The following is a 12,206-nucleotide window of genomic DNA, read 5'->3' as shown; positions in this document are numbered from 1 at the left end:
TGGAGGGTGCGCTTCGGTGCAGGTCCAGAGTCTTCATCTCCTGTGTTCCAGATCCTCATCCGTGTCTCATCAGTGTCTTCATCCTTCATCGAGCTTCAGATGTCTCTGCCTGCCCTTGACCACTGTCCGGCCTGCCACTCCTTGCCATTACCCAGCAGCAGTTTTGAAAGGGCTTGGAGTAGTCGGAGGACTACTCAGAGACCACGATTGTGTTGGTGGCCTCACCGAGCGTGCAGGTCCGATGGAGGATCAGGTCCTCAGATTCCTCCTGTCTGCCCAGAAGGGGTTTGTCACACTGCAAGGGCACACATCTCCCGCCTACAGATCCACAGCACTACCCCCATCCAGTATAGTCCTCCGCAGTCTCAGTATTCTCCTCCCATCCAGCACAACTCTCTAAAAGCCCCAGCATGCCCCTCCACAACTACACCACACTTCCTCACAGCATGGCAACCAAACAACCCCAGCATTCTCCTCCTTCATAGGATGACCCCACAGATTCAGCACTCTCCCAGCCTGTAGGACAGCATAGCCCCAGAGCTCTGTCCCTTCACAATGACTCTTAGCTCCCACTCCTCCTGGAAACTCTAGGCCACACCAATTTCTGACAGCCCCAGTGCCTGTGTCAGTACTCTGTTTCCTAGCAACAGTACCAGCCCTCTACCTCTCAGCATCCCTAGGTCCTACACTAGCACTCATCCTCCAGGTGATACCACAGCACTTAAAGTCTAACTCTTTGCGACCCCAGGACCAATCTGTCACTAGGCTTCCCTCTGACCTCATTGGCATGTGACTTCCTGATGACTCTACAGTTCTTTGTCTTCCAATGATGTTTATTGGTTAAGTTTGATAGTACCAATTTTTATGCTGGGGTGTTCTATGAGGTTTTATCAATTTTAAAAATCAGAAACTACAGATGTATAGCAGCATATGATAACACTTTTCCACTAACCCGCAATACATCTTTTAGAAATCAATAAATACATCATTCTATTTTATGTGAGCAAACTAAAAGAAGCTTTACAATATCTATTTTTTTAAAAAGTTAAAAAAACTAGTAAGACAATGTTCTAGCTGTGCTATCTGCTTATTTGAAGTTACAGCAGCTAAAATTACTTTTCTTTATTTAGCAGCATGAGCTTCACATTCAACTCAAACCAATTTCCCTTGGAAGTAAATAATTAAAACAGTTAATGAGATGCTAAATTAAATTGCAACAATCCCTTCTTTGACATGTCTGCATCAAACCCTTTCTCTCACAATTGCCATGTACCAATACATTACAAGGGCACTTTTCAAAATCTTTTACCTGAGTAGATAGCAATTTGCTCAGGCGCGTTGCCTGTCTAAAAATTGTCCTTCTCAGAGTGGCGGGCTGAAAGGAATATGTGGAATTCTGTCGTGTTCATGCTTTTGCCAGATTGAGAGTAGAGGTTCGGGGGGGGGGGGGGAGGGGGTGGGAGGTGTATGCAGAGTTTGGCCCATATCGAAAAATAATGCTTATAGATATTTTCATAATTTTTTTCATAAGAACATAAGAAATTGTCATGCAGGGTCACACCAAGATTAGATCAAGTCCAGAATCTTGTTTCCAACAGAGGTCAAACCAGGCCACAAGAACCTGGCAAGTACCCAAACACTAAGAAGATCAAATGCTACTGATGTCAGTAATAGCAAAGGTCATTCCTTATGTCAACTTGATTAATAGCAGTTTATGGACTTCTCCAAGAACTTCTCCAAACCTTTTTTAAACCCAGCTACATAAACTGCACTAACCACATCCTCTGGCAACAAATTCCAGAGCTTAATTGTGCATTGGGTGAAAAATATTTTCTCCGATTAGTCTTAAATGTGCTAATTGCTAACTTCATGGAGTGCCCCCTAGTCTTCCTATTATCCAAAAGTGTAAATAACTGATTCACATCTACTCGTTCAAGACCTCTCATGATTTTAAAGACCTCTATCATATCCCCCCTCAGCCGTCTCTTCTCCAAACTGAATAGACCTAACCTCTTCAGTGTTTACTCATAAATATGTACTTTCACAAAAAGCTGATGCAAAGTCCCTGAATATTTTGTGACCTTGGCAATTTTGAGAGGGAACGTAAGTGTGGACTTTCCCTGTGAAAATTAGATAGATAAAATACCTGAGGATTTTGCATCCAGGCAGGTTGTTTGAAAATTGGCTCCTATGTTGTTACTTATTAGTCTTATTTTATTTTTGGATGGACAAACATCTGCTTTCATAAAGGAAATCAATGAGCTAAATATTTCAGTGCAGCTATTATTGAGAAAAATTTGAATAATTTGAATCTATAGCACAGCATCATTTACATTTGCAATTATAAAACATCATATTACAAAACATATAGATGACAGATTACATTAGTATACTGTAAATTGAAACAACTTCTATTGTAGAAATGTTATGACTATTATGACAACTATTTAACATTTCTATAGCACTACTGGATGTACATATCTCTGAACGATACATGTAAGAGACAGATCCTGCATCATGAAGCTTAAAATCTCTTCTGGAATCACAAAAATAACGTTGCAAACAGATTCAGAAGGTTAGAAGCTGCAGAGAATGTCTCTTAACTACATTAATAGGAACTATCATACCACCTCACGGATGCTGAAACAAATTATTTTTCTTTTAGTTTTTTCACCACTAAAGGTATTAGAGATGTGAATCGTGTCCTCGATCGTCTTAACCATCAATTTCGGCTGGGAGGGGGAGGGAATCGTATTGTTGCCTTTTGGGTGTGTAAAGTATCGTGAAAATCGTTAAAATCATGAGCCGGCACACTAAAACCCCCTAAAACCCACCCCCGACCCTTTAAATTAAATCCCCCACCCTCCCGAACCCCCCCCCCAAATGCTTTAAATTACCTGGGGATCCAGCAGCGGTCCGGAACGGCGGCGGTCTTATTTCTTGCTCTACTTAATTTTTTCCCTAATATATTTCATTAGCTTAGCTCCAGCTGAGTTTGCCCAAAGGTGGCTAACTGCACTGTTTGTGTAAGACAGGTTTATCCAACTCCCGTGTCCCGCTTCTCTTAAGGAAATCAAAGCTGCATCTGTGCTTTAAATTACCTGGGGATCCAGCGATGGTCCGGAACGGCGGCGGTCCAGAACAGCCTCCTGCAATTGAATCGTGTTGTCTTCAGCCGGCGGTCCAGAACCCCCGCTGAACGACCTCCTGCAGTCGATCTCCTGCCGGCGCCATTTTCCGTACGGAAAACGATTCGCGTCAGGAAATCGCTCCCGGACCCCCGCTGGACCCCCAGGAACTTTTGGCCAGCTTGGGGGGGCCTCCTGACCCCCACAAGACTTGCCAAAAGTCCAGCGGGGGTCCGGAATGACCTCCTGCAGTCGAATCGTGTTGGTCTATGGCCGCCGCCATTTTGCGCCGCCATTTTGGAAAATGGCGCCGGCTGAAGACAACACGATTCAATTGAGGGGGCCGTTCCGGACCGCCGCCGTTCCGGACCGCCGCTGGATCCCCAGGTAATTTAAAGCATTTGGGGGGGGTTCGGGAGGGTGGGGGATTTAATTTAAAGGGTCGGGGGTGGGTTTTAGGGGGTTTTAGTGTGCTGGTTTTCTTGCCCTCCCCCTTCCCCCGATTTACGATTTTTTGATGATAAATCGGGGGAATTGGTATTGTATCGTGGCCCTAACGATTTTTGACGATTTAAAATATATCAGACGATATTTTAAATCGTCAAAAAATGATTCACATCCCTAAAAGGTATACTTTAAACATTGGTCCAAAAATAAGAGATTTTTAGATATTTAAAAGAAAAATACTTCCCCATTCAGCAGAGCTCCCCTTGTGTCCCATTTTCTAGAATTTCACCATCATTTTGAAGATATACAATGGACAATATTGGAATACATTCCACCACATTGGCGTGGGGGTGACCGAGTTAAGAGACTTAAACAATGTGAACAACAGTGGGTATTTTGTCTTTAGACTTTATTTCCATGTGGTTTAAACCAGGAAATCGAGTGGTCTGTATTTATGTGAATATGCTAATTTTGACTTGTGTTAATTAATATGCTCCATACGTGGATATGTTAATTCTGACTTATGCTAATTAATACACCTTATACATAATGGGCATCAAGCATGCATCCACACATAAAAAGGATATGATTAGAGTTGCCTTTTAAGACCTGATGTGCCTTAAAAGTTTCAAAAAAAGTTCATGACATTTCGTGAGTATTTTAAATGTTTATTGAAGTTATATTTCCCTACGTTGTACCATTTTGCTTAGTATTTATAGAGAATTGTTATATACTTTTCCCACTAGACAAGAACCAACTGGGAGCCCCTGAGGCAGCCGTTGCGACAAGTGATATCCTGTCGGGCTTTGCTGAATGGGGAATTACCGTATTCTTTTTTTAAGTATCTAAAAATCTCAAAAAACACTTTATTTTTGGACCAATGATTAAAGTGTTCCTTTAGCGGTGAAAACACTGAAAGAAAAATAATTTGTTTCAGTATCTGCGGGGTGGTATGCTCGTCCCTACTTAATATAGGTAAGAGGCATTCTCTGCACCTGCTAATCTTCTGAATCTGTTTGCAACTTTATTTTTTAGTATACTTATTTCATTTGCATACGATCTTTGACTGCTTTTGTGTGATATCTCAACATTGCCATTTGTCTTGAATTTGTTTTTAATGTATGCCTCTTTGTCTAAGATACACTGTTTTGTTTTAATCTGTGATACCTGTTTTATGTATTTTAAATAATATGTACCTCGCCCTGATTGTAGGAAGGGCAGGCAAGAAATGTTCAAAAATAAAAAGACAAATGAATAAATAAATAATTATATATATATATATATATATATATATATATATATATATATATAGCAATTCAATTTTTAGGCAATATTCCACCTCTCTTTGTGCTTACTCATCACTAACATGGACAAAGAAAACACTCACTTCGGAGCGATTCAATAATTCAATAAAAAATTAAATTTGAATGTAATAATTGTGCTTGTATATCACTCCGAAGTGAGTGTTTTCATTGTCCATATATATATATATATATATATATATATATATATATATATATAAACTCTGGAAGATGATTCTAGGTGCACAGTATTGAAAGACACAAAGCACAGAGTCTTTAATTAGCAATGGAGAGATAGGGCATAGATAAAAGCAGCTTGACCAACGAATGAGTGAATCTGCAGAGTAAATGTATGTGTAAGTGAAAAGAAGTATGAACTGAATGTGTAAGCATGTGGGAAGCCAATACAGAGCCACAAGAAGAGGCTACCATAGGCATAACAGTGCAGCTGCACAGATATTAGCCTTTACGGTATCACATTTCACATTTGCTTCCTAAGGGGCTATCCGTATCAGATAGCATCTTCAAGCATTTTTTCGGCACACTAAGCAAGTGGACTCATATTGCATATTAGAGCCAACATCTACAAATAAGAGATACAATTTCCTTTTACTGTTTCACGAATATACATGTATAGCCCCTGAAGCAGTGAATGCAAAATGCGATATCGCGTCGGACTTTGCCTAAATGGGGGAAGTATCTCGATTTTTATTCTAAATTTAAAAAATGACTAAAAAAAATCACAAAATTATTTTTGAGTGTGCTGTTTGGACCTATGATTAAAGAAGACTCTAATGCGAAAAAACTGGAAAACCTATAAAAGTGGTCCCAGTATCCGCAGAGGGTGGTATGACGATCTGTCTAAGGAATGTTTAAGAATTATCTTAAAATTCTCTCTCTTAATATCAATGACTTAAACCGCATTGCAGTTACGTTTTTGTTTTAATTATTTAGTAGATTACATACTTGCTTGGAATACAATCTCTGAATTCCATGTCTTGGCTTGAGGACTTGCTATGTAAAAGGACAATCCTAGAACAGTTGAAGGGCTGCCTCTTCTGCTGTGTAACCCCAGTGGGAAATGCATGTGCCTGCTGAGTCCCCTTCCGTGCATGAATATTGTTACATGAACAATGTGCTTTATAGTCATTCATGCAGTGTCTTTTTGCTGGTTAGACAGTTTGCTAGATGCAACATTCTACCACAAGATGATGCAAGTGATTTTGGCTAGGATGTTCACTGGATTATTTTTGTTGCATACAGTATAAAGGTTTCTGTCATTTCAAGGTCTCCATGGAGTGACATTCTGTATCTTGGAGTTGTAATTTGCTTGCAACATATATTACCTCACATTTGCTTAGATCATCACAAACTGTATTTACTATGATTCTGCTCCTTGACTGTCAGATAGTCACACAAATGGTGTAGTTTTTTCTGTCATTTGCCTGTCCTTTGGAATAGCTTATGAGTTAGAATAAGATTAGTGCAGGACTTGTATCTGTTTAAACAAGCAGTCAAAATGTGACTCTTTAGACATGCTTTTGGAATTAACTATGGTATTTAAAAGAGAGATTGACCTTTTGTTTACTGATAATGGGATGTTATCTGTATGAGTTTTTATCGTATTTGATATATATTTTATTATATTATGCTAGATGATGTGCTGTAAGTTTTTACTATTTAATATAAATTGTACTTATTTAATATAATTCTAAATGATGAATCTGAGTTTTTATTATACTATGCTTTCAGTTCTCTGATTGTAGGCATATAAGAAATAAACTTGCAAACTTGTAATAAAGTTAATGTTATGAATCAGCTTCAAGGTGTTTCTCGGTACTCATACATCCAGAATGACATGCAGCAGTCCAAATTCCTTCACAAATGTTTCATCCTCCTGTCATAGCAAAGGGGTTTACAATTTTAGGGCAATGAGAACTCCAACTTTCCCAGTCAAGCCTCCTCCAGACTGAAAAAACATGAGATATCTTGCATGGCCAATGTTGTTGCTTTATGTGTGATTCTGTGCAGTTCCAGACAAAGAAACTTTAGAACATGATTGCAAGACATCAGACCTTCACTGCCTAGGGTCCTACTGTGTATAAGAGTTGGCAACCTTGTACATCTCCTCCAGCATCAATGGCTTGTCAATGACATATCTTCCTGTGGATCAAATGTACTGTAGATTTCCTCCAGAAAACTTTCAGTCTGACATGTCTTCTACTGTTTAGGGGAGAAGTCCTTTTAGCATCTCTTGTGGTCTTTATGAGGTCCTTTTTCTCACCTTTCAGGGTTATATTCTTAAAGGTGAATTTTAAAAGCTCAATGTGCACATCAATTACTGTATACCCAAATATGTTGGGTTGGCGCGCGCTAAGCAAATTTTAAAAGCAGCCCAGATATGTTCATAAATGTCAATGCATGCACAAATGAAAAGTTTTCAAAACAGGGGCAGGACAAAGGCATGGTCTTGGGTAGGGCACAGGTATTCCAGGACGTTTACCTAAAATTTGCACATAAATACTTAGGTGCATTGGCACATGCCGGGGTCCCCTGCCACATACGTTTACTTCTGCTGTGTAAAGTTATAAAACAAAAATTTCTAGGCAGATCAGCAGGGTTTTAAAGTTTGAGGCTAACAAGGAGCTTTTAAGTCATATCCCATAACTGGATGAACTGGGAATGAATAGGTAAAATGGGCAATGACATCAGCATGCATGCTTATTAAAATCCCCCTATGTATGCGGTAGAAGCGGTATATGCATGCACAGGCTCACGCCCACTTAAAATTGAGCGCACATGGCTATTTTATAATACGTGCACATATATGCATGTATATTCTAAAATAACCTTGTCCCTGGGTGTGAGACATAAATGCATGTACATGTGTGCCCACATGTGTGCCCATGCACCTCTTTGAAAGTTGTCCTCTTATTTCACAGTTTTAACAGGAGTATGGATGGCACCGAGTTTCTTGAAATAGAAGAAGCAGCACTTCTCATTCCTCTCGCTGTCTTCCTGGTCTTTCTCTACATTCCATCCATAGTGTTGGCATTTCCAGCCGTGGTCGCCCGCAGCTGGCCTCGGCTCACCTTCAGCGACATGCCAGGACTGCCGGCGGAGCCATGGCAGTGGTTGGAAAACGTCACTGGAGTTAAGCCCGGACCTCGCCGAGCTGAACAGGGCCTCCTGGGCAGGATGACACCAGAGGCATGTGCGCTGACCTCCTCTCTCAGCCCTTAGGCCATGCAGTTCTCTTCCAGATGCTGGCAGGATGACCCTCCCCTAGGCGAGCAGCCACGCCTCCTCCCTACTCTTAAAGAGGCCTGATCACTAATTCCCTGCAGCTGCCTTATTGACCTGGGGAGTATTTAGGGAGGCTTCCTCTTCCTGCCCCTTGACTTGGCAACAAGTCTGCTCACTTTTGGAAGTCTTCTGGTTCCTCTTCAAGCCTTCCTCCTGCCTCGGATCTTGACGGACTTCTGGTACTCAACTTCGGACTGGCAAGCGGCAAACCTCTGGCACCCAACTTTGGACTGGCAAGCGGCGATTCTCTGGCATTCGACTTTGGACTGGCAAGCGGCGATTCTCAGGTACTCGACCTCGGACCGGACTTTGACAATCTTCCATCCAAGGGTCCACCTAAATCCCAGCGGTCTAGGTCATACGGGCTCCTCCCGGGGGGGCCGCGGGCTTCCAGTGGTGAAGATCCAGTTGGCCCTTGCTATGACTCCACAAACCTTTGACCTCCTAAAGGTCCACCTAAGTCCCAGTTGTCCGAATCTCTACGGGCTCCTCCCGGGGGGACCACGGACTTCCAGTGGCGAAGACTCGACCGCTTCCCACTTGATCCGGCCTCGCCACCCAACAAAGGAACCTGAGGAGCTGTCTCCTTAGGTAGTACCAACCCCTCACCGGGTTAGGGATCCACATCTCCTTAATCTTCAGAATAGATTGCCAAGTCCTTGGACCCGGCAGAGGCTTCTGTCTGTCAGGCCATTCCAGGGATGGCTCAAAGAAATTTAGATCAACAGAAGACCCTGGATGCTCTCGTCTCTACCGTGGAGAACTTGAATCAATGGTTCAATGCCTTTGGACCCATGAACCCTACCTTGCCATCAATACCAACAACATCTGACTCCTGTCCAGTAATTTGCCTACCAGATCCTCCACGTTTCGCAGGTAAACTTCGCTCCTGTAGGGGCTTCATTAATCAGTGCAATATGCACTTTCACTTGCAACCAGCCCTCTTTCCTGATGATGTTACTAAAACAATTTACATTCTCTCTCTTCTCGAGGGGAAAGTCCTAGAGTGGGCATCTCCCTTGTGGGAGCGTGACCACACTGTGCTACGCAACTTGAGAGAGTTTTGGGAACTTTTTCGTATCAGTTTCGGTGATTCCACTTGGGAGGTATCCTCCGGAGCCAATCTCCTTCATCTACGCCAGGGTTCCTGTACTCTCGCAGAGTACACAATAGAGTTCAGAACATTATCCTCAGAACTTGGTTGGGACTCCGACAGTTTAAGGATCATCTTCCTGGAGGGACTTAGCTCAAGAATTAAAGATGAACTAGCTGGTTACCAAGGTTCCTGAACTCCCTCATTGACCTGGCCAGCACATTGACAGACGCCACCAGAAATGCTCTCGAGAGGTCCAGCTCTCTAAAAAATGTTTAGTACCGTCAGACGCCCTCGACGCTCGCTGTCCTCGAAGAGTAAACCAGGGACCTCACGGGTGTCAACCGAAGAGCCCATGCAACTGGGACAAGGTAAACTCTCCTCTCAGGAACGTCGTAGATGTATACAAGATGGACTCTGTCTCTACTGTGGTGCCGCCGGTCACCACCTAGCTTCCTGCCCGGTGTGTCTGGGAAACTCCCGGGCATAGGTTCTGAAGGAGGACTCTTCCTGGGCCTGACATCACCTACACCTCCACTAACTCTGCCAGTCGCGCTGATGTCAGGGGGGCACAAATTCCATACCTTAGCCCTGGTGGACTCGGGAGCCGGGGAAAATTTCATCATGAAGAGCTTAGTGGACCACCTCAAAATTCTACTTCTTCGTGCCCAGGTTCCATTGGTCCTCTCGTCCATTCAGGGTAAACTGCTTCGGGGTCGTGTCACCCACGTCATCACACCTGTTCAAGTCCGCACCGGACTACTTTATGTGGAACAACTTTCCTTCCACATCCTTGAATGCTTGATCCACCCGGTGGTCTTGGGGAAACCCTGGCTCTAAACGCATTGCCTCTAGTTCAACTGGAAAACTCTACAACTGATCTGATGGGGATCAGCCTGCTAAAATACTTGCCTCAATGTTGTTGTTCTGGTACAATGCTTTATTACCGCTACCTATCCCCGGGGTCTACCGACTCCCTATGCTGCCTACTCAGACGTATTTTCGAAGCAAAAAGCGGAAAGATTACCACCTCATTGGCCTTTCGACTACACCATTATGCTGCTACCGGGCACTGAGCCCCCTCGAGGGCGCACCTACGTCCTCTCCTCCACTGAGACCCAAGCCATGTCACATTACATTCAGGAGAACCTGGATCGAGGTTTCATTTCAAATCGACTTCTCCAGTGGGGGCTGGCTTCTTCATTGCGAAGAAAGATGGGATGCTCCATCCCTGCATTGACTATCGAGGCTTAAACGCCATCACCATTAAGGATCGTTATCCGCTTCCCTTAATCTCTGAGCTGTTTGACTATCTTTAGGGCACTAGAATTTTTACTAAATTGGACCTTAGGGGAGCTTACAACCTAATTCGTATCAAAGAGGGGGATGAATGGAAGATGGCCTTCAATACCAGGGACGGCCATTACGAATACTTAGTCATGCCATTTGGACTCTGCAATGCCCCCGCCATGTTCCAAAACACTCCAAAATGAAATCTTTCAAGATTTGTTATACCAATGTGTCGTCATCTATCTCAACGAAATCCTAATATTCTCAAAATCCCTTTCTGCTCATCGTCAACATGTCTCCCAAGTGTTACAGCAGCTTAGAGAAAACAAACTTTATGCCAAACTCAAAAAGTGTCTTTTTGACCGGGAACCCCCCCTCCCCCATTTTTAGGGTATATCGTCTCCAGTCAGGGGTTCTGCATGGACCCTCAGAAACTGAGGGCCATACAAGAATGGCCGCAACCATTTGCATTGAATCACTCCAGTGATTCTTGGGCTTCGCCAATTATTATTGCTCCTTCATTGCCAATTATGCCTCCATTGTGGCGCCTCTCATGGTCCTTACCCGGAAGGGTGCACATCCCAAGCACTGGTCCCCAGAAGCATATCTCCCTTTCTTCGTCTCAAGGAAGCATAGAGTTGGCCATGCCTTCATCACCCCGATCCTCAATGACCTTTTATCGTTGAGGTGGATGCCTCCTCCAAGAGTGTAGGGGCTGTTCTCAGTCAGATATCCCCTCCACACACACTCTATCCCTGCTCGTTTCTCTCTCATCAATTTACCCCAGCAGAGCGTAACTATACCATTGGAGATAAAGAGCTTCTTGCCATCAAGATCACCTTTGAAGAGTGGCGACCCTGGTTAGTGGGAGCTCAACATCAGATCATGGTCTACACAGACCAAAAGAAATTAGAATACTTGCACCAATATCAACGTCTCAACCCCCGACAGGCCTGGTGGGCATTATTCTTTGCTAGGTTCAATTTCATCTTGCGATATCGTCAGGCCGAGAAAAACATAAAGGCAGATGCTCTCTCTCGAGCCTTCAACACCACAGATACCCTTGAACCTCCCAAGTTCATCATTGAACCATCACGAGTACTTCTGGCTGCCACTATGCACATTCCCCCAGGAAAAACCTTCGTGCCACCTCATCTCTGGAAGCAGGTATTGACTTGGGCCCACAATTCCTGCAGCTCAGGGCATCTGGGACATCACTAGACACTGCTCACCCTTTGTTGATACTATTGGTGGCCCAGAATGACTAAAGACGTCTGTTCCTACGTGGAATCTAGCTATATGCGCCCAGCATAAGAATCCCTCAGGACCACATCTTGGCCTGCTCCAACCCTTGCCTGTGCCCACCGAACTGTGGACACACATCTCTACAGATTTTATCATAGACCTGCCCCCGTCTAGTGGCAACACCGTCATCTGAGTAATCGTGGATCGGTTCAGTAAAATGGCTCATTTTGTACCCCTTCCGGGGTTACCTTCCGCATGTCAACTGGTGCAATTATTTATCCATCATATCTTTAAATTGCACAGCCTACCCAAGAATATCCTATCGGATCAAGGACCTCAATTCACTGCCAAGTTTTGGAGATCGTTCTGTCAGAAATTTGACGTCATGCTGGAATA

This window comes from Rhinatrema bivittatum, chromosome 2 (genome assembly GCF_901001135.1).
Source record: "Rhinatrema bivittatum chromosome 2, aRhiBiv1.1, whole genome shotgun sequence".
Classification (NCBI taxonomy): Eukaryota; Metazoa; Chordata; class Amphibia; order Gymnophiona; family Rhinatrematidae; genus Rhinatrema; species Rhinatrema bivittatum.
Note: the sequence above shows the minus strand (reverse complement) of the source record.